General features: G+C 35.2%; 1 protein-coding gene across 6 annotated transcripts in view; it reads right to left on the reverse strand.

The window, feature by feature from the left end:
- The window catches only part of MNAT1 (MNAT1 component of CDK activating kinase), a 218,515-nt gene that overhangs the window by 30,055 nt on the left and 164,999 nt on the right, over positions 1-23,461 (reverse strand). The window contains exon 9 of one of the 6 annotated variants that reach the window (XR_010942536.1): positions 6,915-7,003. The exons of the other annotated variants lie outside the window; for them this stretch is intronic. The gene's annotated coding sequence lies outside the window, so the exon portion shown is untranslated. The remainder of the gene's footprint in view (positions 1-6,914; positions 7,004-23,461) is intronic. 6 annotated transcript variants of the gene reach the window in all.

Below are 23,461 nucleotides of genomic sequence, written 5' to 3' on the forward strand. Positions count from 1 at the left end.
ATATAGCATAGCTGAGGGATGTCCTGCAAAAGGATGACAAATCACCTAACATACATTATAAATATTCAGAGGCTGACTATGGTAAAGAATATCTATGAAATAATTCTGTATTTCTACATAAAATAACATTTTATAAAATTATCAAGACCATAAAGTATCAAACATTAAAGTACTGCAGTAATTATATGATAAGGATGTTTTAACATTGCCTAATGATAACAGACAGTACATTAAGTAGAACTTAAAAGAAACATAAGGATATATTTTTTCCATAAAGTACATCATACCTTTCACCTGTATACAAGGAATCTTTTAAATAACAAAAAGAAGTAATATACTATAATCAGAGAGCAAAGTTGATTTTATACAAATATGTCTATAGCCCATCTCCTCATTCCTACTGTGTTTTCCTTTAAGAAGATAATATTTTCAAATGGTTGACAGTGTCTTTGAGTCTTGTGTCAGAAAAATGGAAATTTATATAAATATAAAGAAAACAGAAGATTAAGAATGCTCTCTAAGACACGGAGTACAGATTTTTAATCAGTCTATGCTTTAATATTCTAGGTAACTGGAAATGTTCATTAAACTCAAATTTGATTACAAAAGATTGAAAAAAGTTTAGTAATGTAAGTTTTTCCCTAGTTTGCTTCCTTTTCTTTCTTTGCTCAAGGGCATTTTAGTCTGCAGTGATCCAAAAAATATGCATGTTCTGCTGTAACTATAATCTGCTGACAAAATATGTGGAACAGAGAACAGATTCACAGAACTCCCAGTTTAACTTACTTCTACTTAATGGTTCTTGATGACTCATATTTCAATTACAAAAAGAAAATAAGCATTGATAAGGTTCCACATCAACAGATTATATAATTAGATTAATTTTACAAAAATACTTTCATGTTCATTTTCTTCTTTGCTCTTCATAATAACCAAGGGGGGAGAAAAGAGGGGAGGAAAGCAGAGTATCTTCAGTTTATAAAGAGCAACTCAAGAATCAGGGAAGTCAAGTTTGCCTCAGGTAACAGACACTGTCACCTCTGCCTACCAGGTGAGGATAAGAGAAACACGAACAAAACTATTATTACATAATGGTGGTCAAGGAGACATAAACAAATTATAAAAGTAAATGAGGGGCCAGGATATTAGAAAATGATGGAGGCAGCTCCAAGCTCCCATCCCTCCACAGAAACACTGAAAACAAGTAAAACTGTCAGAACCAACTTTGTCAGAACTCTGGAAAGTAGCTAAAGGTTTACAGCAACCAAGAGACGGCTGAATCAGGAAAACGGCAACTTTCAAATGGTAGGAAAGCTTTGTGGAATTTTTACTTGCCCTTGCCCCACACCTTCCCCAGCTCAGCAGCCTACCTTCCCTGTGTGGGGCCGTGGTCCCGGTTTTCAGAGGAAGAAGGGTAGATATTATAAACAAATTATTGTGTTTGTCTGTTCTATTCTGTCTAGGGGCCTGACTGGACTGACTGAAGGACTGACACGGGGCACTCATCTTTATCTGGAGGAAAAGATTACAGTTGAGAAATACAATAGACCAACTAAAACCTGGAAGGAAAAGCTAGGGAAAGAAAATACATTTTTTAAAATGATAGGATAGAGCATATGTTAGGTCACAAAACAAGTCTCCATAAATCTTAAAAGACTGAAATCATGCAAAGAAACCTCCCTAACCACAATGTAATGAAGCTAGAAATCAACTGAAGAAGGAAACTGGAAAATTCATGAATATGTGGAAATTAAACAACATACACTAAGAAGCAATGGGTCAAAGAAGATATGAAAAGGGAAATTAGGAAATACTTAGTGATGAGTGAAACAGAACACACAAAATTCATGAGATACAAAGAAGGCAGTGCTTAGAGGGAGATTTATAGCAGTTAATGCTTATATTAAAAACCCCTCAAATCAATAACCTAATGTTACACCTTAAGAAATTAGAAAAAGAAGAATAAACTAAATCCAAAGCTAGTAAAAGGAAAGAAATAATAATGATTAGCATGAACATAAATGAACCAAAGAACAAAAAAACAACAGAGTCAACGAAAGCCAAAGTTAGTACTTTGAAAAGATTAGCAAAATTGACAAACCTTTAGCTAGACTGACCAAGAAGAAAGACAAAAGATGCAAATAACTAAAAAATAACTATGAACAACTGTATGCCAACAAATTAGATAACCTAGATATATGGACAATTCCTGGAAACACAAATTATCTAAACTGATCCAATAAAAAATAGAAAATCTCAACAGACCTATAACAAGTAAGAATTGTACCAGTAATCAAAAACTCCCAACAAGTAAAAGTCCAGAACCAGATAGCATCATTGGTGAATTCCACCAAATATTTAAAGGAGAATTAAAACCAATCCTTTCCAAAATCTTCCAAAAATAGAAGAGGGAGAAATACTTTCTAACTCATTCTATAAGGCCAATATTACCAATATCAAAGCCAAACAATGATATCACAAGGAAATTACTGAGCAATATCTCTTATCAATATAGATGTAAAAACCTCCAACAAAATATTAGCAAAACAAGTTCAACAGCATATTGAAAGAATTATATACCATGACCAAGTGGGAATTATCCCATGAATACAAGGGTGGTTCATCATAGGAAAATCAATATGATGTAATACAAAGGAAAAAAAAAAGTGACTGTCTCAAATGACACAGAAAAAGCATTTGAGAAACTCCAACACCTTTTCATAATAAAAACACTCAGAGATGGGACTTTCTGGTGGTCCAGTGGGTAAGACTCTGCACTCCCAATGCAGGGAACCCAGGTTCGATACCTGGTCGAGTAACTAGATCCCACACGCATGCCACAACTAAGAGTTCGCATGCCGCAACTAAGAAGCCTGCATGCCACAACTAAAAAAAAAAAGATACTGCGTGCTGCAAATAAGATCCAGTGCAGCCTAAATAAATAAATAAATATTAAAACTGTTAAAAAAAAAACACTCAAAGAACTAGAAATAGAAGGGAATCTTCCTTAACATGATTAAGAGCATTTATGAAAAAACAACAGCTGACATCATACTCAATGGTGAAAGACTGAAAGCTTTTCTGCTAATATCAAGAACAAAGACACGGATGCCTGCCTTCGCCATTGCTGTTGAACACTGTACTGGAAGTTCTAACAAAAGCAATTGGGCAAGGAAACGAAATAAAAGGCATCAAAATTGGAAAAGAGGTAAAACTAACTCTATTCACAGAATACATGATCCTATATTTAGAAAATTCCAAAGAAGTCACAAAAAGGTCACTGGAGGTAACAAATAAATTCAGCAAAGCTGCAGGATACAAGATCAACACACAAAAATCAACTGTATTTCTATACACTAGCAAAAAATGTTCCAAGAAAGAAATTAAGAAAATAATTCCATTTACAATAGCATCAGAAAGCATAAAATACCTGAAAATAAATTTGACCAAGGAGGTGAAAGACTTGTACTTTGAAAACTACAAACATTGCTGAGATAAATTAAAGGCCTAAATACTGTAAATAGAAAAATATTCCATGTTAATGGATTAAAAGATTTAATATTGTTAAGACAACAATACTACCCAAAGCAATCTACAAATTCAACTCATTTTTAAAATTACAACAGCATTTTTTGTAGAAATGGAAAAAGTGATCCTCAAATTCATATGGAATTACAAAGAGGCCTCAATCAGCCAAGACAACCTTGAAAAAGAAGAACAAAGTTGGAAGACTGACAGTTCCCAATTTGAAAACTTACTATAAAAGCCACAGTAATCAAAATAGTGTGGTACTAGCATAAGGATGGAGATATAACTCAATGCAACAGAATTAAGAGTTCAGAAATAAAGCCATACATCTATGACTGACTAATTCACAACAACAGTGACACCACCATTCAATAGGGAAAGAATAGTCTCTTCAACAAATTGTGCTGAGACAACTGGATATCCACATGGAAAAGAATGAAGTTTGACTCACACCATATATAAAAAATAACTCAAAATGGATCAATAAACTAAAAAATATGCACTATATATATGCACTAAAACCATAAAACTTTTAGAAGAAAAGATAAGGGTAAATCTTCACAATCTTGGACTTGGCAATGGATTCTTATATCAATACATGACACCAAAAGCATGAGCAACAAAAGAAAAAATAGTAAATTGGACTTCATCAAAATTTTAAAACTTTGTGCATCAAAGGACATTATCAAAAAAGTGGAAAGATAACATAGAGAATGGGAGAAATATCTGCAAATCATCTATCTGATAAAAGCCTAGTATCCAGAATATAAAGAACTCTTAGAACTCAATAACAAAAAGGCAAAAAACCCAACTAAAAAATGGGCCAAGGATTTGAATAGACATTTCTCCCCAAAAAATATACAAATGGCTGCCAACACAAAAGATGTTCAGATAATTAGTGATTAGAACCCTTGTACACCACTGATGAGAATGAAAAATGGTTCAGCTGCTGTGGAAAACAGTTTGGTAGTTCCTCAAAAAGTTAAATATAGAATTATAAGACCCCACAATTCCAATTCTCAGTATGTACCCAAAAGAACTGAAAAGTACCAAAATAAGTACGTGTACAGGCATGCTTAACACAATTCACAATATCCAAAAGGCAGGAACAACCCAATGTCCCTCAATAAATGAATATATATACAAATTGTGGAAGACCCATACAATGGAATATTACTGGCCATAAAAAGAAACGATATATACTACAATGTGATGAACCTTGAAAATATTATGCTAAGTGAAAGAAACCAAACACAAAAGGCCACATGCCACATATTGTTTGATTTATTTATATGAAATAGACTGGAAATTACACATTTTTTAAAAAGTATCACTTCCACTGACATGAAAGAAAAGCTTTAGGTAAAGCTTAAGAGATTCATCATCTCAGAGAGAGACAATGAATGGCAGGACCAAGAAAAGGGGGATGTTACAATTAGTTAAGTCCCATGTGAAAAGCATGAGTTCAGAAAGCCCTACTAATGTAGCAAGAAAGATATGACTACACTGGCTTAGGTTTTGGATCATATAACAGGATTCCAACTAAAAAGAGATGGCATACTCTTCTTAGGATAACCTGAGGAAGGTTTATTTACAAAAGGACTATTTCCAGAAGTGACAAAGTAGAGAAATATAGGGGATAGCTCAATAACCCAGAGTACCAGCAGAGGCATTGCCACTCTAGGCAAGAGAAACAAGTGTGGCTCTAAGAACCCAAAAAAGAGAGAATGGTTTAAGAAAGGACTGTCTTGAAGAGCGGTGACTTTTTGTTGAAGGGCAGAGCCAGCATATGCTAACCCAGTATGGAAATAAATACCTTTGTCTCATTCCCCTCCCACTCTCTAATTTCCTGCTGAGGCTGGCCACTGCCCACCCCCACTACAACCCAGAAACCAAAAGATGCAGGAGCCACTGATATAGTCCACACAAGTCAGTTTCCCAGGGTATAGAGCAGAGTAGAGAAGGGAAAAGAATGGAATTGAAAGAGCTAACAAACATATCCAACAGGAAAAGTATTCCCAAGTCTCATGTCCCCTTCCCAGATATCCAGTCAAGAACCCCAAGCTATTAACTCAGTTCCAGATAGACTAAGACTGTAATTCTGTCTACCTTGGAAAGCGAGTGAGTTTAACCTTACAAGAAGTACACCTGACCTTTGAACAACATGGGTTTGAATGCACAGGTCCGTTTATACATGGATTTTTTTTTCCATGAGTGTATGTTACAGTACTACACCATCTGCAGTTTCTTGAATCCACAGATTAGAAAACTTTGATACAATGGGTTGACTGTAAAGTTACACAAGGATTTTCAACTCCTGGAGGGTCGGCACCCCTAACCCCTGCGTTGTTCAAGAGTCAACTGTAAACTGAAACCAGTAGTGATACTTTTGTATAAACGGTGATTATATGGATATATACATAGGTTCTGTAACTAATGAACTGTGTTGTATATAATAATTTCCTTTTTTAAATGTTCAAACCACTTAAGAACACTTGATTTACTTAATTTTTGTCAGATTTATTCCATTTACAATTGTTGGACTTCTAGGCAGATTTTGTTAGATGTGTAAATCAGCTTTCTAGGAGTCTGATGCGCTTTAAAGAATCAGAGTTTTAAATTTGTAGTTAGAATTTTACTTAAACTTCTGAGTTAACTGAACATTAAGAGAAAATGATTCTTATTTTACATAAAAATTACTGTATTCATAAGTAAAATCTGTAAGTAAAGAGTAACAGCTTAAGAATAGTTAGGTTTACATGTATAGTAATAAATTGTATAGTAATTTACACATAAGTGTGTAAATTTCTTCCAAACCTCAACAAAGGTAATAAATATTCTATTTACAAATGATATAAATTAAAACCACACAGGAAACATGAAAATAAAGGAATTTTTAAAAATCTCACATAAAATGCAACTACAGACAAGAAAGAAAGCTGGTTTAATGCACTGCTAATAATGTATTTATAAATTTAAAACACACCCATTGGGGCTCCCCTGGTGACGCAGTGGTTAAGAATCTGCCTGCCAATGCAGGGAACATGGGTTCAAGCCCTGGGCCAGGAAGATCCCACATGCCGCGTAGCAACTAAACCCGTGCACAACTGCTGAGTCCTCATACCACAACTACTGAGCCTGCGCTCTAGAGCCTGCGAGCCACAACTACTGAAGCCCACGTGCCACAACTACTTAAGCCCACATGCCTAGAGCCCGTGCTCCACAACAAGAGAAGCCACCACAATAAGAATCCTGCACACCACAACAAAGAGTAGCCCCTGCTTGCCGCAACTAGAGAAAGCCCACACGTACCAACAAAGACCCAGCGCAGCCAAAACCAAATAAATGTATTAAAAATAATAAATTAATAAATAAATAAAACATACCCACTATTTATAGACTTCCCTGGTGGTCCAGCAGTTAAGACTCCACGCTCCTAATACAGGGGTCCTGGGTTCAATCCCTGGTCGGGGAACTAGATCCCATGTGCCGCAAGGAAGACCCAGCACAGCCAAATAAATAAATAAATAAATAAACAAGCCATTATGAATAGGAATAGAGAGGGAATCTACACACTAATAAGAGGGGCAATCCTCTAAGAAGATTTAATAAACTTGCATACACCTGAAAAGTAGCCCCAAAGTATATAAAGAAAAAAACCTGTAGTATGTGTTTATACAAATTCTCTTACAGTAAGTTAGACTACTTGTAGATAACCAGTCAATGTATAAATTGTGGCTTTTTATGAAAACTCTAAAATAGTGAGGTTTAAAATTTTTTAATTTACTTTTAAAGTAGAAAAAAAGATAGACAACCTCATTTTCTTATACCTCATGATATTACCTAAATATGTTTGAAGTTAAACTTCCCATAAATATTCATGATCAATAAACTACTCCCTTGCCTTCAGCTGCTCTACCTACACCACCCAGATCCCCGACATCTACACAGTACTGTAACAGTAATCTTTCTGTAGGAGTATTTCATCATGTCACTTCTCTGCTTAACATCCTTTAATTAGTTTCCCATCAGCTATATAATAAAATTCCAACTCTTCAGCAGGACACAGCAGCAGGACACAGAAGACCCTTAATCTGGCTTGATTATTTCTCCAATCTCATTTCCTAATGTCTCTCCTCCCTGCCCTACCCCACCCCCGATATTTTCTATTATAACAATAACTAAGAACTTGTAATTCCTGAAACACAATCTTCTGGGTCAGGCTTCTGAGCCTTCACGTATGCTTTTCTTTCTACTAAAATGTCTTTCTCCTCCTAACAGTTTGGCAAATATCTAGTCATTCTTTACACCCTACTTAGGTATCAGTTCTTGCAAAAGTCTTCCCAGATCTACTTTCACTCTCCTTCCAAAACAAACATAATGACTACCTCTTACATGCTGTTTCTGAATTTTATTCCACTTTAACATAATTCTATTTCTGCATTTGTCATATCTTAAAGAGGTTGTAAAATAAGTTTTTGATCTGAAAACCCTTCTATCAGCTCATATTTTCCATTTCTACTCTAATATAATAGTTAAGACTTGCTTTAGCTATGAAACAAATGGACAAGAAAAAAAGGAAAAAAATTAAGGACTCACCAAAACAAATAGTTTTAAGATGAACACAATGAAAACAATCCCAACATGGCATACTTATTAAATAATGTCATAAATAAGAAATAGAAAGGAAAGCTTTATATACTAAGTGACCAAAAAAATGAAGCTGAATACTTCTTACATGAACGATTTATGACACCTTAATGACTAAACATGTTTTCTAATACATTCTACTTTTTATATTTCTATCCGTTTTACAAATAAACATTTTAAAACATACCCTTTCTGATAAACAGGAACCCTTTTACTAATTAATTTCAAGTGGAATCAAGCTTGATTAGAAGATAACTCTTCATTAAATTCATTATCTTTTTCTAAGCAACTTATTTTTTTATTGAAGTATAGTTGATTTACAATATTCTGTTAATTTCAGGTGTTCACTAAAGTGAGTCAGTTATATATTTTTTTCAGATTATTTTCCATTATAAGTTATTATAAGATATTGAATACTGTTTCCTATGTTATACAGTAAATCCTTGTTGCTTATCTATTTTATGTAGTTTGTATCTGTTAATCCCATACTACTAATTTATCCCTTCCCCCCCTCCCTTTCCCCTTTGGTAACCATAAGTATGGTTTTCTATGTCTGTGACTCTGTTTCTGTTTTGTCTATAGATTCGTTTGTATTTTTTTTAATTCCATGTATAAGTGATATCATATAATACCTGCCTTTCCCTGTCTGGCTTACTTCACTTAGTATGACATTCTCTAGGTCCATCCATGTTGCTGAAAATGGCATTTTCATTCTTTTTTTATGGCTGAGTAATATTGTTGTGTGTGTGTGTGTGTGTCTGTATCTGTGTGTGTGTGTGTATACACACATCTTAAACCAATCGTCTGTTGATGGGCATTTGGGTTGTTTCCACGTCTTGGCTAATGAAAATAATGCTGCTATGAACACTAGGGTATATGTATCTTTTTCAAATTACTGTTTTCATGTTTTCTGGATATATGCCTAGGAGTGGGATTGCTGGATCGTATGGTAGCTCTATTTTTAGTTTTTTAAGGAACCCCCATATTATTTTCCACAGTGGCTGCAACTTACATTCCCAACAGTGTAGGAGGGTTCCCTTTTCTCCACAACCTCTCCAGCATTTACTATTTGTAGACTTTTTGATGATAGCCATTCTGACCTGTGTGAGATGACACTTCATTGTATTTTTGACTTGCTCTTCTCTAATGATTAGCCACATTGAGCATCATTTCATGTGCCTATTGGCCATCTGTATGTCTTCTTTGGAGAAATGTCTATTTAGGTCTTCTGCCCATTTTTTGATTGTGGTTTTTTTTTTCTGATATTGAGTTATATGAGCTGTTTGTATATTTTGGAAATCAACCCCTTGTCGGTTGCACCATTTGCAAATTTTTTCTACCATTCCATAAGTTGTCTTTTCGTTTTGTTGACAGTTTTCTTTCCTGTGCAAAATCTTTTAAGTTTGATTAGGTCCCATTTGTTTATTTTTGCTTTTTTAAAAAATAAATTATTTATTTATTATTTTATTTTTGGTTGCATTGTGTCTTTGTTGCTGTACACGGGCTTTCTCTAGTTGCAGTGAGCAGGGGCTACTCTTCGTTGCAGTGAGCGGGCTTCTCATTGCGGTGGCTTCCCTTTTTGCAGAGCACGGGCTCTAGGCATGTGGGCTTCAGTAGTTTTGGCACGCTGGCTCAGTAGCTGTGGCTCGCGGGCTCTGGAGTGCAGGCTCAGTAGTTGTGGAATGCAGGCTCAGCAGTTGTGGTGCACGGGTTTAGGTGCTCCGTGGCATGTGGGATCTTCCCAGACCAGGGCTCAAACCCATGTCCCCTGCATTGGCAGGCAGATTCTTAAACACCACACCACCAGGGTAGTCCCTGTTTATTTTTGCTTTTATTTCTTTGCTTTGGGAGACTGATCTAAGAAAATATTGCTACAATTTATATCCAAAAATGTTTTGCCTATGTTCTCTTCTAGGAGTTTTATGGTATCAAGTCTTATATTCAGATCTCTAAACCATTTTAAGCAACTTATTTTTAAAGTATGTCAAAGTTTAAACATAAAAATAAAATCTTTTTGTAATATGCTCTAAGAAAATAGCCTTCAATGTTACTTTTATATATCAGAAGCATAAGGAGCTTTTCATAATCTATATGGCAATAAGATTTTTCATACAGTATAATTAGTAACATAAAATAAATTCTTAAAAATTTCTAAAATTCTTATTTCTGAGAAATCTTTGTCACAGTAAATCCTTCTTTTATATACAAATCACTTCTACACTATAGGACTATATAAACTAAAAGTCTTTGATGAGCAAGGACACCCACCTGGCTGACCATTTGTCATTTTCTTCAGGATAAGAAGCAGCTAACTATCTACCTTCTCAGTACTACAATACAGAAAATATTCTGCCTCCTTCCATAATAAATTTTGCTTCACTCAAATTTCTAGGTCCAAACCACCAGATGTACTGAATCATGAGCTAATCACAGAAATGCCAGAAACAACCTAAGTAAGCATTTTAACACCTTTGCAGGACACTGCAGTCCTAGCTAGAGATCAGCAAGAGCTTATTCTATGTGCATAACCTGTATGGATAACACTTTTCAATTCTATGATACTGCAGCTGCAGTAGTACACGATTAAATCATGCTTAGTTTATAACTAACCCTGGAAAATTCACTGTTTGAAAAGACACAGCTCCACTTGGATTTACCTTTGTTCTACAAGATGTAACAGTTAGGGACTTCCCTGGTGGTCCAGTGGTTAAGACTCTGTGCTTCCAATGCAGGGGGTGCAGGTTCGATCCCTGGTTGGGGAACTAAGATCTCACGTGCTGCATGAGGCCGCCAAGAAAATAAATAAATAAAGGATGTAACAGTCTTTCTTCCCTTTCCCACCCAGCATATATTTGGAAATTTTAAAAGCTACTAAATTAGGCATAGGTGCCCTAGCAACCAGCAACTTGGAAAGTAGACAGTAACACATTTATCTGTTTTGGATAAATTTTTATCTTGGTAGAAATGCTTTGGAATAAAAAGATAAAATAAATGAAAAACAACTCATTCCTCCCATCCCCACCCCCTACTGCCCAATGGCTGGACATGTAATTGATCCTTAAGAGAAAATAGGAAAAACAAACAGTTGAGAGATCAGCCAGAAGGTGACATCCTAATTCTGCTGCCTATAAGACATATAGCCTGAAGCAAGTGACTTTGCTGCAGTTTCCCCACCTGTAAAATGGATGTGATAATAACATAAAACAAAATAATACAGTAAACAATAAAACTTGCCCTGCTTATCTCCCAGGACTGTGGTCAAGAATCAAATGAGATGATGTGCTTTGAAATTGCAAAGCACTCTGAAATTATATAATCGTATTAGTGAAGGCATATTTACTCAGTTAATTCACAGTTATTTTTTCCAGTAGCAATTCATACAGTGGCTCACAGATCTATAGGAGCTAAACTTCAAAGGTGAATAACATATTCAACATGCATTAGAAGAATCACATGTGATGATTTACATGGTTCTAATTTAATTTACATAAATTCCTGGAAAGTCAAATGACAAAATAAGAATCAGAAGTCAAATGAGAAAATATTTGAAAAGATTATACTTGAAAACTTCACTAACATGGGAAAGGAAATAGTCATGCAAGCCCAGGAAACACAGAGATTCCCATACAAGATAAACCCTAGGAGAAACACACCAAGACACATATTAATCAAACTAACGACCATTAAATTCGAAGAAAAAATATTAAAAGCAGCAACAGGAAAGCAAAAAATAACATACAAGGGAATCCTCATAAGGTTATCAACTGATTTCTCAGCAGAAACTCTACAGGACAGAAGGGAGTGGCAGGATATATTTGAAGTGATGAAAGGGAAACACCTACAACCAAGATTACTCTACCCTGCAAGGATCTCATTCAGATTCAGCGGAGAAATCAAAAGCTTTACAGACAAGCAAAAGCTAAGAGAATTCAGCACCACCAAACCAGCTCTACAACAAATGCTAAAGGAACTTCTCTAAGCGGGAAACACAACAGAAGAAAAAGACCCACAAAAACAAACTCAAATCAATTAAGAAAATGGTAACAGGAACATACATATTGATAATCACCTTGAATGTAAATGGATTAAATGCTCCAACCAAAAGACACAGACTGGCTGAATGGATACTAAAACAAGACACTTATATACATTGTATACAAGAAACCCACTTCAGACCTAGGGACACATACAGACTGAAAGGGAGGGGATGGAAAAAGATATTCCATGCAAATGGAAATCACAAGAAAGCTGGAGTAGCAATACTCACATCAGATAAAATGGACTATAAAGACTGTTACAAGAGATAAGGAAGGACACTACATAATGATCAATGGATCAATCCAAGAAAAAAACCTAACAATTATAAATATTTCTGCACACAACATAGGAGCACCTCAATACATAAGGCAAATGCTAACAGCCATAAAAGGAGAAATCGACAGTAACACAAAAATAGTGGGGACTTTTAACACCCCACTTACACCAATAGACAGATCATCCAGACAGAAGATAAATAAACAAACACATGACACAATAGACCAGATAGACTTAATTGATATTTTTAGGACATTCCACCCGAAAGCAGAAGAATACCCCTTCTTCTCAAGTGCACATGGAACGTTCTCCAGAGAAGATCACATCTTGGGTCACAAATGAAGCCTTGGAAAATTTCAGAAAATTGAAATCATATCAAGCATCTTTTCCAGCCACAACGCTATGAGATTAGAAATCAATTACAGGAAAAAAAACTTTAAAAAACACAAATACATGGAGGATAAAAGTGCACTGCTAAATAACCAAGAGATCACTGAAGAAATCACAGGAGAAATTAACAAATACCTAGAAACAAATGACAATGAAAACACGAGGATACAAAACCTGTAGGACACAGGAAAAGCAGTTCTAAGAGTGAAGTTTATAACAATTCAAGCTCACCTCAGGAAATAAGAAAAATCTCAAATAAACAATCTAACCTTACAACTAATGCAACTAGAAAAAGAACAAAGAAAGCCCAAAGGAAATAAATCATAAAGATCAAAGCAGATATAAATAAAATAGAAACGAAGGAAACAATTGCAAAGATCAGTAAAACTAAATTGGTTCTTTGAGAAGATAAACAAAACTGATAAACCTTTAGGCAGACTCATCAAGAAAAAAAGGGAGAGGATTCAAATCAATAAAATTAGAAATAAAAATGGAGATTACAACTGAAACCACAGAAGCATAAAGGATCATAAGAGACTATTACAAGCAACTATATACCAATAAAATGGACAACCTGGAAGAAATGGACAAATTCTTAGAAAGGTACAACTTTCCAATATTGAACCAGGAAGACTTAGAAAATATAAACAGACCAATCACAGGAAACGAAATTGAAACTGTAATTAAAAATCTTCCAACAAACCAAAGTCCAGAACCAGATGGCTTCACAGGCGAACTCTATCAAACATTTAGAGAAGAGTTAACACCTGTTCTTCTTAAACTCTTCCAAAAAATTGCAGAGGGAGGAACACTCCCAAACTCATTCTACGAGGCCATGATCACCCTGATAACAAAACCAAACAAAGATATCACAAAAAATGAAAATTACCTACCAATGTCACTGACGAACATAGATGCAAAAATCCTCAACAGAATACTAGCAAACAGAATCCAACAACACGTTAAAAAGATCATACACCAGGATCAAGTGGGATTTATCCCAGGGATGCAAGGATTCTTCAATATATGTGAAACAATCAATGTGATACACTGTATTAACAAATTAAAGAATAAAAACCATATGATCATCTTAATAGATACAGAAAAACCTTCTGATAAAATTCAACACCCATTTATGAAAAACCTCTCCAGAAAGTGTGCACAGAGGGAACATACCTCAACATAAAAAAAGCCATCTACAACAAACCCACAGCTAACATCATTCTCAATGATGAAACACTGAAAGCATTTCCTCTAAGATCAGGAAAAGACAAGGATGTCCACTCTCGCCACTATTATTCAACATAGTATTGGAAGTTCTAACTACGGCAATCAGAGAAGAAAAAGAAAAAAAAGGAATACAAATTGGAAAAGAAGAAGTAAAACTGTCACTGTTTGCTGATGATATGTCACTATACATAGAAAATCCTAAAGATGCCACCAGAACACTACTAGAACTAATCAATGAATTCGGTAAGGTTGCAGGATACAAAATTAATGTACAAAAATCTGCTGCATTCCTGTACACTAACAACAAAAGTTCAGAAAGAGAAATTAAGGAAGCAATCCCATTTACCATAGCAATGAAAAGAATAAAATACCGAGGAATAAACCTACCTAAGGAGGCAAAAGACCTGTACTCAGAAAATTATGAAACACTGATGAAAGAAATCAAAGATGACATAAACAGATGGAGAGCTATACCATGCTCCTGGATTAGAAGAATCAATATTGTGAAAATGACTATACTACCCAAAGCAATATACAGGTTCAATGCAATCCCTATCAAATTACCAATGGCATTTTTCACAGAACTAGAACAAGAAATTTTACAATTTGTATGGAAACACAAAAGACCCCAAATAGCCAAAGCAATCTTGAGAAAGAAAAACAGGGATGGAGAAATCAAGCTCCCTTGATTAAGACTATACTACAAAGCTACAGTAATCAAGACAATATGGTACTGGCACAAAAAGAGAAACAAAGATCAATGGAACAGAATAGAAAGCCCAGAGGTAAACCCATGCACCTATGGTCAACTAATCTATAACAAAGGAGGTAAGAATATACAATGGAGAAAAGACAATCTCTTCAATAAGTGGTGCTGGGAAAACTGGACAGCTACATGTAAAAGAATGAAATTAGAACACTCCCTAACACCATACACAAAAATAAACTCAAAATGGATTAAAGACCTAAATGGAAGACCGGACACTATAAAACTCTTACAGGAAAACACAGGAAGAACACTCTTCGACATAAATCACAGCAAGAACTTTTTTGACCCACCTCCTAGAGTAATGGAAATAAAAACAAAAATAAATGGGACCTAATGAAACTTAAAAGCTTTTGCACAGCAAAGGAAACCATAAACAAGTCAAAAAGACAACCCTCAGAATGGGAGAAAATAATTGCAAACGAATCAACTGTCAAAGGATTAATCTCCAAAATATACAAGCAGCTCATGCAGCTCAATATTAAAAAAAACACACAACCCAATAAAAAAAATGGGTGGAAAACCTAAATAGACATTTCTCCAAAGAAGACATACAGATGGCCAAGAGCACATGAAAAGCTGCTCAACATCACTAATCATTAGAGAAATGCAAATCAGAACTACAATGAGGTATCACCTCACACCAGTTAGAATGGGCATCATAAGAAAATCTACAAACAACAATTTCTGGAGAGGGAGTGGAGAAAGGGAACCCTCTTGCACTGTTGGTGGGAATGTAAACTGATACAGCACTATGGAGAACACTATGGAGGATCCTTAAGAAACAAAAAATAGAATTACCATATGACTCTGCAATCCCACTACTGGGCATATACCCAGAGAAAACCATAATTCAAAAAAACACGTGCAATCCCAATGTTCATTGAAGCACTATTTACAACAGTCAGATCATGGAAGCAACCTAAATGTCCATCAACAGATGAATGGATAAAGAAGATGTGGTACATATATACAGTGGAATACAATTCAGCCACTAAAAGGAACAAAATTGGGTCATTTGTAGAGACGTGGATGGACCTAGAGACTGTCACACAGAGTGAAGTAAGTCAGAAACAGAAAAACAAATATCATCTATTAAGGCATGTATCTGGAATGTAGAAAAATGGTACAGATGAACCGGTTTGCAAGGCAGAAAGAAAGACACAGATGTAGAGAACAGTGTATGGACACCAACGGGGGAAAGCTGGGGGTGGGAGGTGGGATGAATTGGGAGATTGGAATTGACATATATACACTAATATGTATAAAATAGATAACTAATAAGAACCTGCTGTATAAAAAATAAATTTAATTTTAAAAAAAGAACCTGCTGTATAGCACAGGGAACTCTACTTCACTTTGCTGTACAGTAGAAACTAACACAACATTGTAAAACAACTATACCCCAATTAAAAAACAAAAACAAAAACTGGAAAACAAAGATTAAAAGCCAAAAAAAAAAAAAACCTCCCTAACACCATACACAAAAATAAACTCAAAATGGATTAAAGACCTAAATGGAAGGCCAGACACTGTAAAACTCTTAGAGGAAAACTTAGGCAGAACAGTCTATGACATAAATCACAGCAAGATCCTTTTTGACCCACCCCTTAGAGTAATGGAAACAATAATAAACAAATGAGACCTAATGAAACTTAAAAGCTTTTGCACAGCAAAGGAAACCATAAACAAGACAGAAAGACAACCCTCAGAATGGGAGAAAATATTTGCAAATGAAGCAATTGACAAAGATTAATCTCCAAAATATATAAGCAACTCATTCAGCTCAATAACAAAAAAACCAAACAACCCAGTCCAAAAATGGACAGAAGGGACTTCCCTGCTGGTGCAGTGGTTAAGAAGCTGTCTGCCAATGCAGGGGACATGGGTTCGAGCCCTGGTCCAGGAGGATGCCACATGCCACAGAGCAACTAAGCCCGTGCACCACAACTACTGAGCCTGTGCTCTAGAGCCTGCAAGCCACAGCTATGGAGCCCGAGTGCCACAACTACTGAAGCCCACGCATCTAAAGCCCATGCTCCAAAACAAAGAGAAGCCACCACAATGAGAAGCTGCACACCGCAACAAAGAGTAGATCCCACTTGCCACAACTAGAGAAAGCCCGCACACAGCAACGAAGACCCAATGCAGCCAAAAATATAAATAAATAAATAAATAAATAAATTTTATTTTAAAAAAAATGGGCAGAAGACCTAGATAGACATTTCTCCAATGAAGAAATACAGATAGCCAACAAATACATGAAAAGATCATCAACATCACTAATCATTAGAGAAATACAAATCAAAACCACAATGAGGTATCACCTCACATTGGTCAGAATGGCCATCAGCAAAAAATGTACAAACAACAAATTCTGGAGAGGGTGTGGAGAAAAGGGAACCCTCTTGAACTGTTGGTGGGAATGTAAATTGATACAGCCACTATGGAGAACAGTATGGAGGTTCTTTAAAAAATGAAAAATAGAAGTATCACATGACCCAACAATGCCACTACTGGGCATATACCCTGAGAAAACCATAATTCAAAAAGACACATGCTCCACAATGTTCACTGCAGGACTACTTAAAATAGTCAGGACATGGAAGCAACCTAAATGTCTATCAACGTTTGAATGGATAAAGAAGATGTGGCACATATATACAATGGAATATTACTCAGCCATAAAAAGGAATGAAATTGAGTTATTTATAGTGAGATGGATGGACCTAGAGTCTGTCATACAGAGTGAAGTAAGTCAGAAAAAGAAAAACAAATACCAAAAAAAAAAAAGAAAAACAAATACCGTATGCTAACACATATATATGGAATCTTAAAAAGCAGTACTGATGAACCTAGTGACAGGGCATGAATAAAGATGAAGACGTAGAGAACGGACTTGAGGACACAGTGGGGGAAGGGAAGCCAGGATGAAGTTAGAGAGTGGCATTATATATACACTGCCAAATGTAAAGTGGATGGCTAGTGGGAAGCTGCTGCATAGCACAGGGAGATCAGTTGGATGTTTTGTGAAGACCTAGAGGGATGTGATAGGGAGGGTGGGAGGGAGGCTCAAGAGGGAGGGGCTATGGGGATATATGTCTACATATAGCTGATTCACTTTGTTGTACAGGAGAAACTAACACAACATTGTAAAGCAATTATACTCTAATAAAGATGTGAAAAAGAAAGAAAAAAAAAGACGACTTAATGATAATCATTTCAATTACAGAAACCACTCCATTTATGAGTCTGTTCCCCTAAAAGTGTTTTTATCAGCTTAAAAACTTTTTAGGGGCATCTGGAAAGAGGATTTGAACAACCACTCCCTACCTAGTCAGTTGTATCACCTTGTCCATTCATCAATACAATTTCCTAAATTTCCTAAATTATAGGGGAAAGGGAACTTAGAAAAATATTTTCAGATGAGACATAAAGCAGCTGTACAACTGAAGAAATTTCTAATTTGTTAAATTCACTATTGTTTATTATCTAAACATCACATAAAATAATCACAACAAGAACTACATATTATAAAAAACTAGAGATAAAACAAAGTTTCTATATAAATGAAGCTAAGTAGAATGCTATAAAATTATCAGTACTTAACAAAGGCACTTCCTGGAAACTTTTAAAGAAGTAATTCAAATATTAACACTAGGTGGCAGAAGGTTATATTATGTTCTTAATACACAGTTTAAATTTTTCAATAGAAACAATAAATTACAAGCCTGAAGCTTACAGTCAAAAATTTTTGAAAAATTGAGCTTCTCAGACAATCTATTTTAATTTTAACCTTTTTAAGATTTTATAACGTTGAAAAGCCTCATAAGAAAGAATAGAGAAGAACTGAATTTAATGGGCATCCTTTTAGATATCTCATGGTAAGTCTACCTAGTCAATGAATTCAGATAAATAACTAAGAAGGTTTGATGGTAGACTTCCTCCTTTAAAGTGACTTTGAAATCTAATACTGCATCCTACACAGTTTGAAAAAAGCACCAGCTGTAAGGGCCAAAAATCTATGAATATAGAATATATTGCTTTCTCATTTCTCCTCCTATGCTGCTTTGTACTCTTATCCCTGGCATTTCTTCATCATTTGACATTTTCTCTTTTCATCCTTTGCTATTTTGATATCTATTTCTGACCACCTACTTCATCTGTTGGATTTTAAAAAAAAACAACAAACATAAATTTAAATAGTAATCAAAATAAACAGAGTTGCAAACAACATAAAAATAGCATTTTTTTTTTGGTTGTTTGTTTTATGTTCTGCTTCTTCTCCTCCATGCTACAGCACATGTACAGAGAAGGAAGTTGTGAATTATCAAAGAGGTGGTGATGGGGACTTACTTCCCTGGTGGTCTAGCAGTTAAGACTCTGCGCTCCCAAGGGGGCCCGGGTTCAATCCCTGGTCAGGGAACTAGATCCCACATGCTGCAACTAAAGACCCCACATGCCACAACGAAAAGATCCTGCGTGCAGCAACTAAGACTGGGCACAGCCAAATAAATAAATATTTAAAAAAAAAAAAGAGGTGGTGATAATATGACTGAATTAAACAAATTTACATATTCTTCCTAGATTCCTTCCTGAAACTAATCAAAAAATGAAAATGGCTATCAAACTGTATGTAAATTAACTTTCCAGATTAGCAAGTAAAGCAGATTACAGCATGCCCATTTTAATTTAATTAACTTTTTTTGTGGAAATAATACCATTTTCTTGACCTTTCAAACTTGTTTTTAAAATTCTTTTTTATCCTTATCAAAGAATTTTAAATTATTCTTCATATCTTTTTGTTCCTACCTTTAGATACGAGTCTAATTCATTACATTATATGACTTCAATATATCATAATCCTTTGGGGCCTCCATTTCTTTGTCTCTAAAAATAAGGATGTCGCTGGAGATGATATCTAACATCATTTCTTTCTATACAATTCTATGATTCATTCCTTCACTGTACTTGCTAAATGTTCTACTAAGCAGTATGAAATAAATACAAAGATGTCTTACCTCCAAATTATAAAACAGTGCTAATCAAAAATGAAAGGAATTCATAAGAGTGTGAATATTCCAATGACAACTGAAGAAAGTTCAAATTCTTCAACCTGATACAATCTAATTCCAACCTTTTTCTACCTTACCTTCCACTATTCCTTCTTTTTAAATTGAAGTAGAGTTGATTTACAATGTTGTGTTAGTTTCAGATGTACAGCAAAGTGAATCAGTTATACATATATATATATATATATCTCCACTCTTTTTTTTCTTTAGATTCTTTTTCCCATATAGGCCATTACAGAGTACTGAGTAGAGTTCCCTGTGCTACACAGTAGGTTCTTATTAGTTATCTATTTTATATATAGTAGTATGTATATTTATGCCTCCCTCCCTTATCCCCTGATAACCATAGGTTTGTTTTCTACATCTGTGCCTCTACTTCTGTTTTGTAAATAAGTTCATTTGTACCTTTTAGATTCCACATATAAGCAATATCGTATGATAATATTTTTCTTTCAGTGTCTGACTTACTTCACTCAGTATGTTCACTGCAGCACTACTTAAAATAGCCAAGACATGGAAGCAACCTAAATGTCCATCAACAGAGGAATGGATAAAGAAGATGTGGTACATACCATATATACAATAGAATATTACTCAGCCATTAAAAAGAACAAAATAATGCCATTTCCACTATTCCCTTTTCTACAACTGATTCTGCACCCAAGCTTCAATACTATTAGCCATATATGCTCTACTGCTTTGCCCTAATTCCTCGTCTGCTCATGTTCCATAATAGGAAAGTTGTTCTTCACTTTTACAAGACAAAATCCTACCTATCCCCAGCTGCAGTTCCTGAAAAACTTCTAAGCTTACCTGGATCTCTTTTAGAGAGTAGAAAGAATATACAGTTTGGATTCAGACAGTTCTAGGTTTAAGTACTATTTTCAAATATCATTTGGAAAGTTATTTAGCCTCTTTAAGCCCTGTCTCATCTATAAAATGGTGATAATTTACCTATACATCATTGGGTTGTTGTGAAATTGAAACCGAGTGGGGCCCTGTGGGGTGCCTGAGCAAGGAGGCCCTTTTGTCCCCTGTTTCTTGTAGGCAAGACTGCAGCTTCCATGACCTTCCCTGAGTTCCAAAGGATGGATTCGAACAGTTGCTCATCAAGGGAGAAGCAGCCAAGAAACCACCTGAGGTAAGATTAAAGGGACCAAAGAAGCTCATCAAGATTAGGAGACTAACCACCTGAGACAAGATTAAGGGAGTCCAAACCCTGTTCACACCCTAATCTTGTAAGAGACCCCACCCTTGAACCAATTATAAAACCCTTCATCAAATCCTCTGGGGTTGAGAGACAGTTTTTCAAGGCAGAAGCCCAGTGTGTCTCCCTTTGCCTGGCAATGCAGTAAAGCTATTCTTTTCTACTTCACCCAAAACTCTGTCTCCACAATTTGATTCGGCACCAGTGCACAGAGAGGTCAAGCTTTCAGTAACAAAATGAATTAATACAATAAAAATACTTAATCTAGTGTCTGGCAAACAGCAGACATTTTCTGTGCATAGTCCATGTTGGGAATTAGGACTGTATATGCTCAAAATTAATTCCCCTTCTTCATTACCTCCTCTGAACCCCAACATTGCTCTGTATCTACTCTCTTACAGTTCTCCTCATTTCCTACTTTGTCTAATAGTTACTTATTTATACGAGTAGTCTATAAACTCTGAGAGCAGAAGCCATGTCTAACATATCTTAGAATTTTTCACGTCAAACACATCATGTACCCATAATGCACTCACAATATTTGTTAAATGAATTAAAAATACTGGAAAATAAAAGATACTACTTCATGATTAAAAGGGATAATAGCAATGCATCTGAAAGTTAATATAGAATACTTCCATCTCCTTCAACTAATGGAAAGTGAATATCAATAAGAACTGGAATGCCAACTTTTCATCAATGCAAAATTTATATGTACATTCTTGTACTTTACATAAATTATTGCCATATCAATTACAATGTTTTTTAAAAGTAACTGCCTAGAAAGTGGCCACTATCTACATAACACAAATAATCCTTCCTTTTCAGGAAAATAATTGTTACTAGATTAAAAAGGAAGAAGAAGAAGAAGAAAGAAGGAAGGAAAAAGAAAACCAACATTTTACCTGCATGATTTCTGAGGTTCCTTTAATACTCAATTAAATTTTCTGCAATATACATGATGAACTGTAAGACTTTAATAAACATCCAAGTGACAAGCCAGAAAGAGTATACAACTTGGTTTTTCCAAATGAGTACTATACATTCTCATTATATCATAATCTAAGATTGGCACATATATTTTTTGCTGGTATCAATGAGTAGATGATTAAAGCATTTACCAGACACTTTTCCCTTTATACAAGATGACTGTCTAATTGCATTGGGTGTGGCAGCAGCACTTGGAGGTGGTGATAGAGTAAGAGAAATCACCATTTACTAAGGCCTTATTATGTGCCCAGTATTGTTTTAAGCCCCTTAACACTTTATCTCATTTGTTCCACACAACAGCCTTACAAAATAGGTATTGTATTTTTCATTTTAAATGTGAGGAAACTAAGACTTAGAGAGGTTAAGCCATTTGTGAAGTGTTATACAACTAATATGTGATAAAGTAAGGTTTAGAACCTACTAATAAGTATGGCAACTTTACTGCCTCCCTTAAATCTGTGTCTTAATTTTCTCACCATCTAACATACAAAAAAGAAAAAAAAAACAACTAATAAACAAATACAAATATACTAAAGTAGAGAAAATTCTACTTTAACCAGAATTCCTTTTGGGGAAAGCACCATCTGTATTTATTTGTACTCTTTAATTGTTTGGAAGAAAACCCTTGATAAACTAGGGAAGAAGGTGAAATCCCTGGCCCCTGCTAAGAGCTTGTAAATGTGGGAGAAATTGTCCTCCATGAGGTAATGGAAGAAATTTCTTTCTGTTACATAAAAAGGAAAGAAAAGGGAAGAAAGAAGAAGTTGAACACAACAGAGTGACACAAGATTACAGTTACAGGTAGATGGAATATAATCCCTCCTTTTGTAGCCCTTAAATCTTCAAGAAAATGTAAGTTCCATATCCAAGGTGCCACTGGGTGGGATAGAGCCTCTTAAATGAATACCAGAGCACAGAACTAGAGGGAGGAGATAAGCAAGGGAAAGCAACAAACTGATGGAGAGGGCTTCAGGCTGTTAATAGCTATTGAATAGTTGAGATCCATGTTTTAGATGCGATTATGCTCTTTATTTAAATAGCAAAGGAAGAGCGTATCATTTTCTCCTTTGAGAACCAAAACTGTCATTAAATAAGTAAGTGGGGAATTAGTCAATCATGCCCCCCTCCCCTTTTCTTCTTCCTTAAATTCTTACCTGTGATTTTCCCAAGGTTTTAAGAGAAAAAAGATGAAATCATTGGGACAAAACTTCTTACCTGCTACTTTGTTTCAAAACATTAGAAAACCATAGTAGTTTTCCTCAAAGATAAACTAAATCTTTATTTCAACAATTAGAAAACAAACGCTTACATTAA

Source organism: Pseudorca crassidens, chromosome 1 (assembly GCF_039906515.1).
Source record: "Pseudorca crassidens isolate mPseCra1 chromosome 1, mPseCra1.hap1, whole genome shotgun sequence".
Lineage (NCBI taxonomy): Eukaryota > Metazoa > Chordata > Mammalia > Artiodactyla > Delphinidae > Pseudorca > Pseudorca crassidens.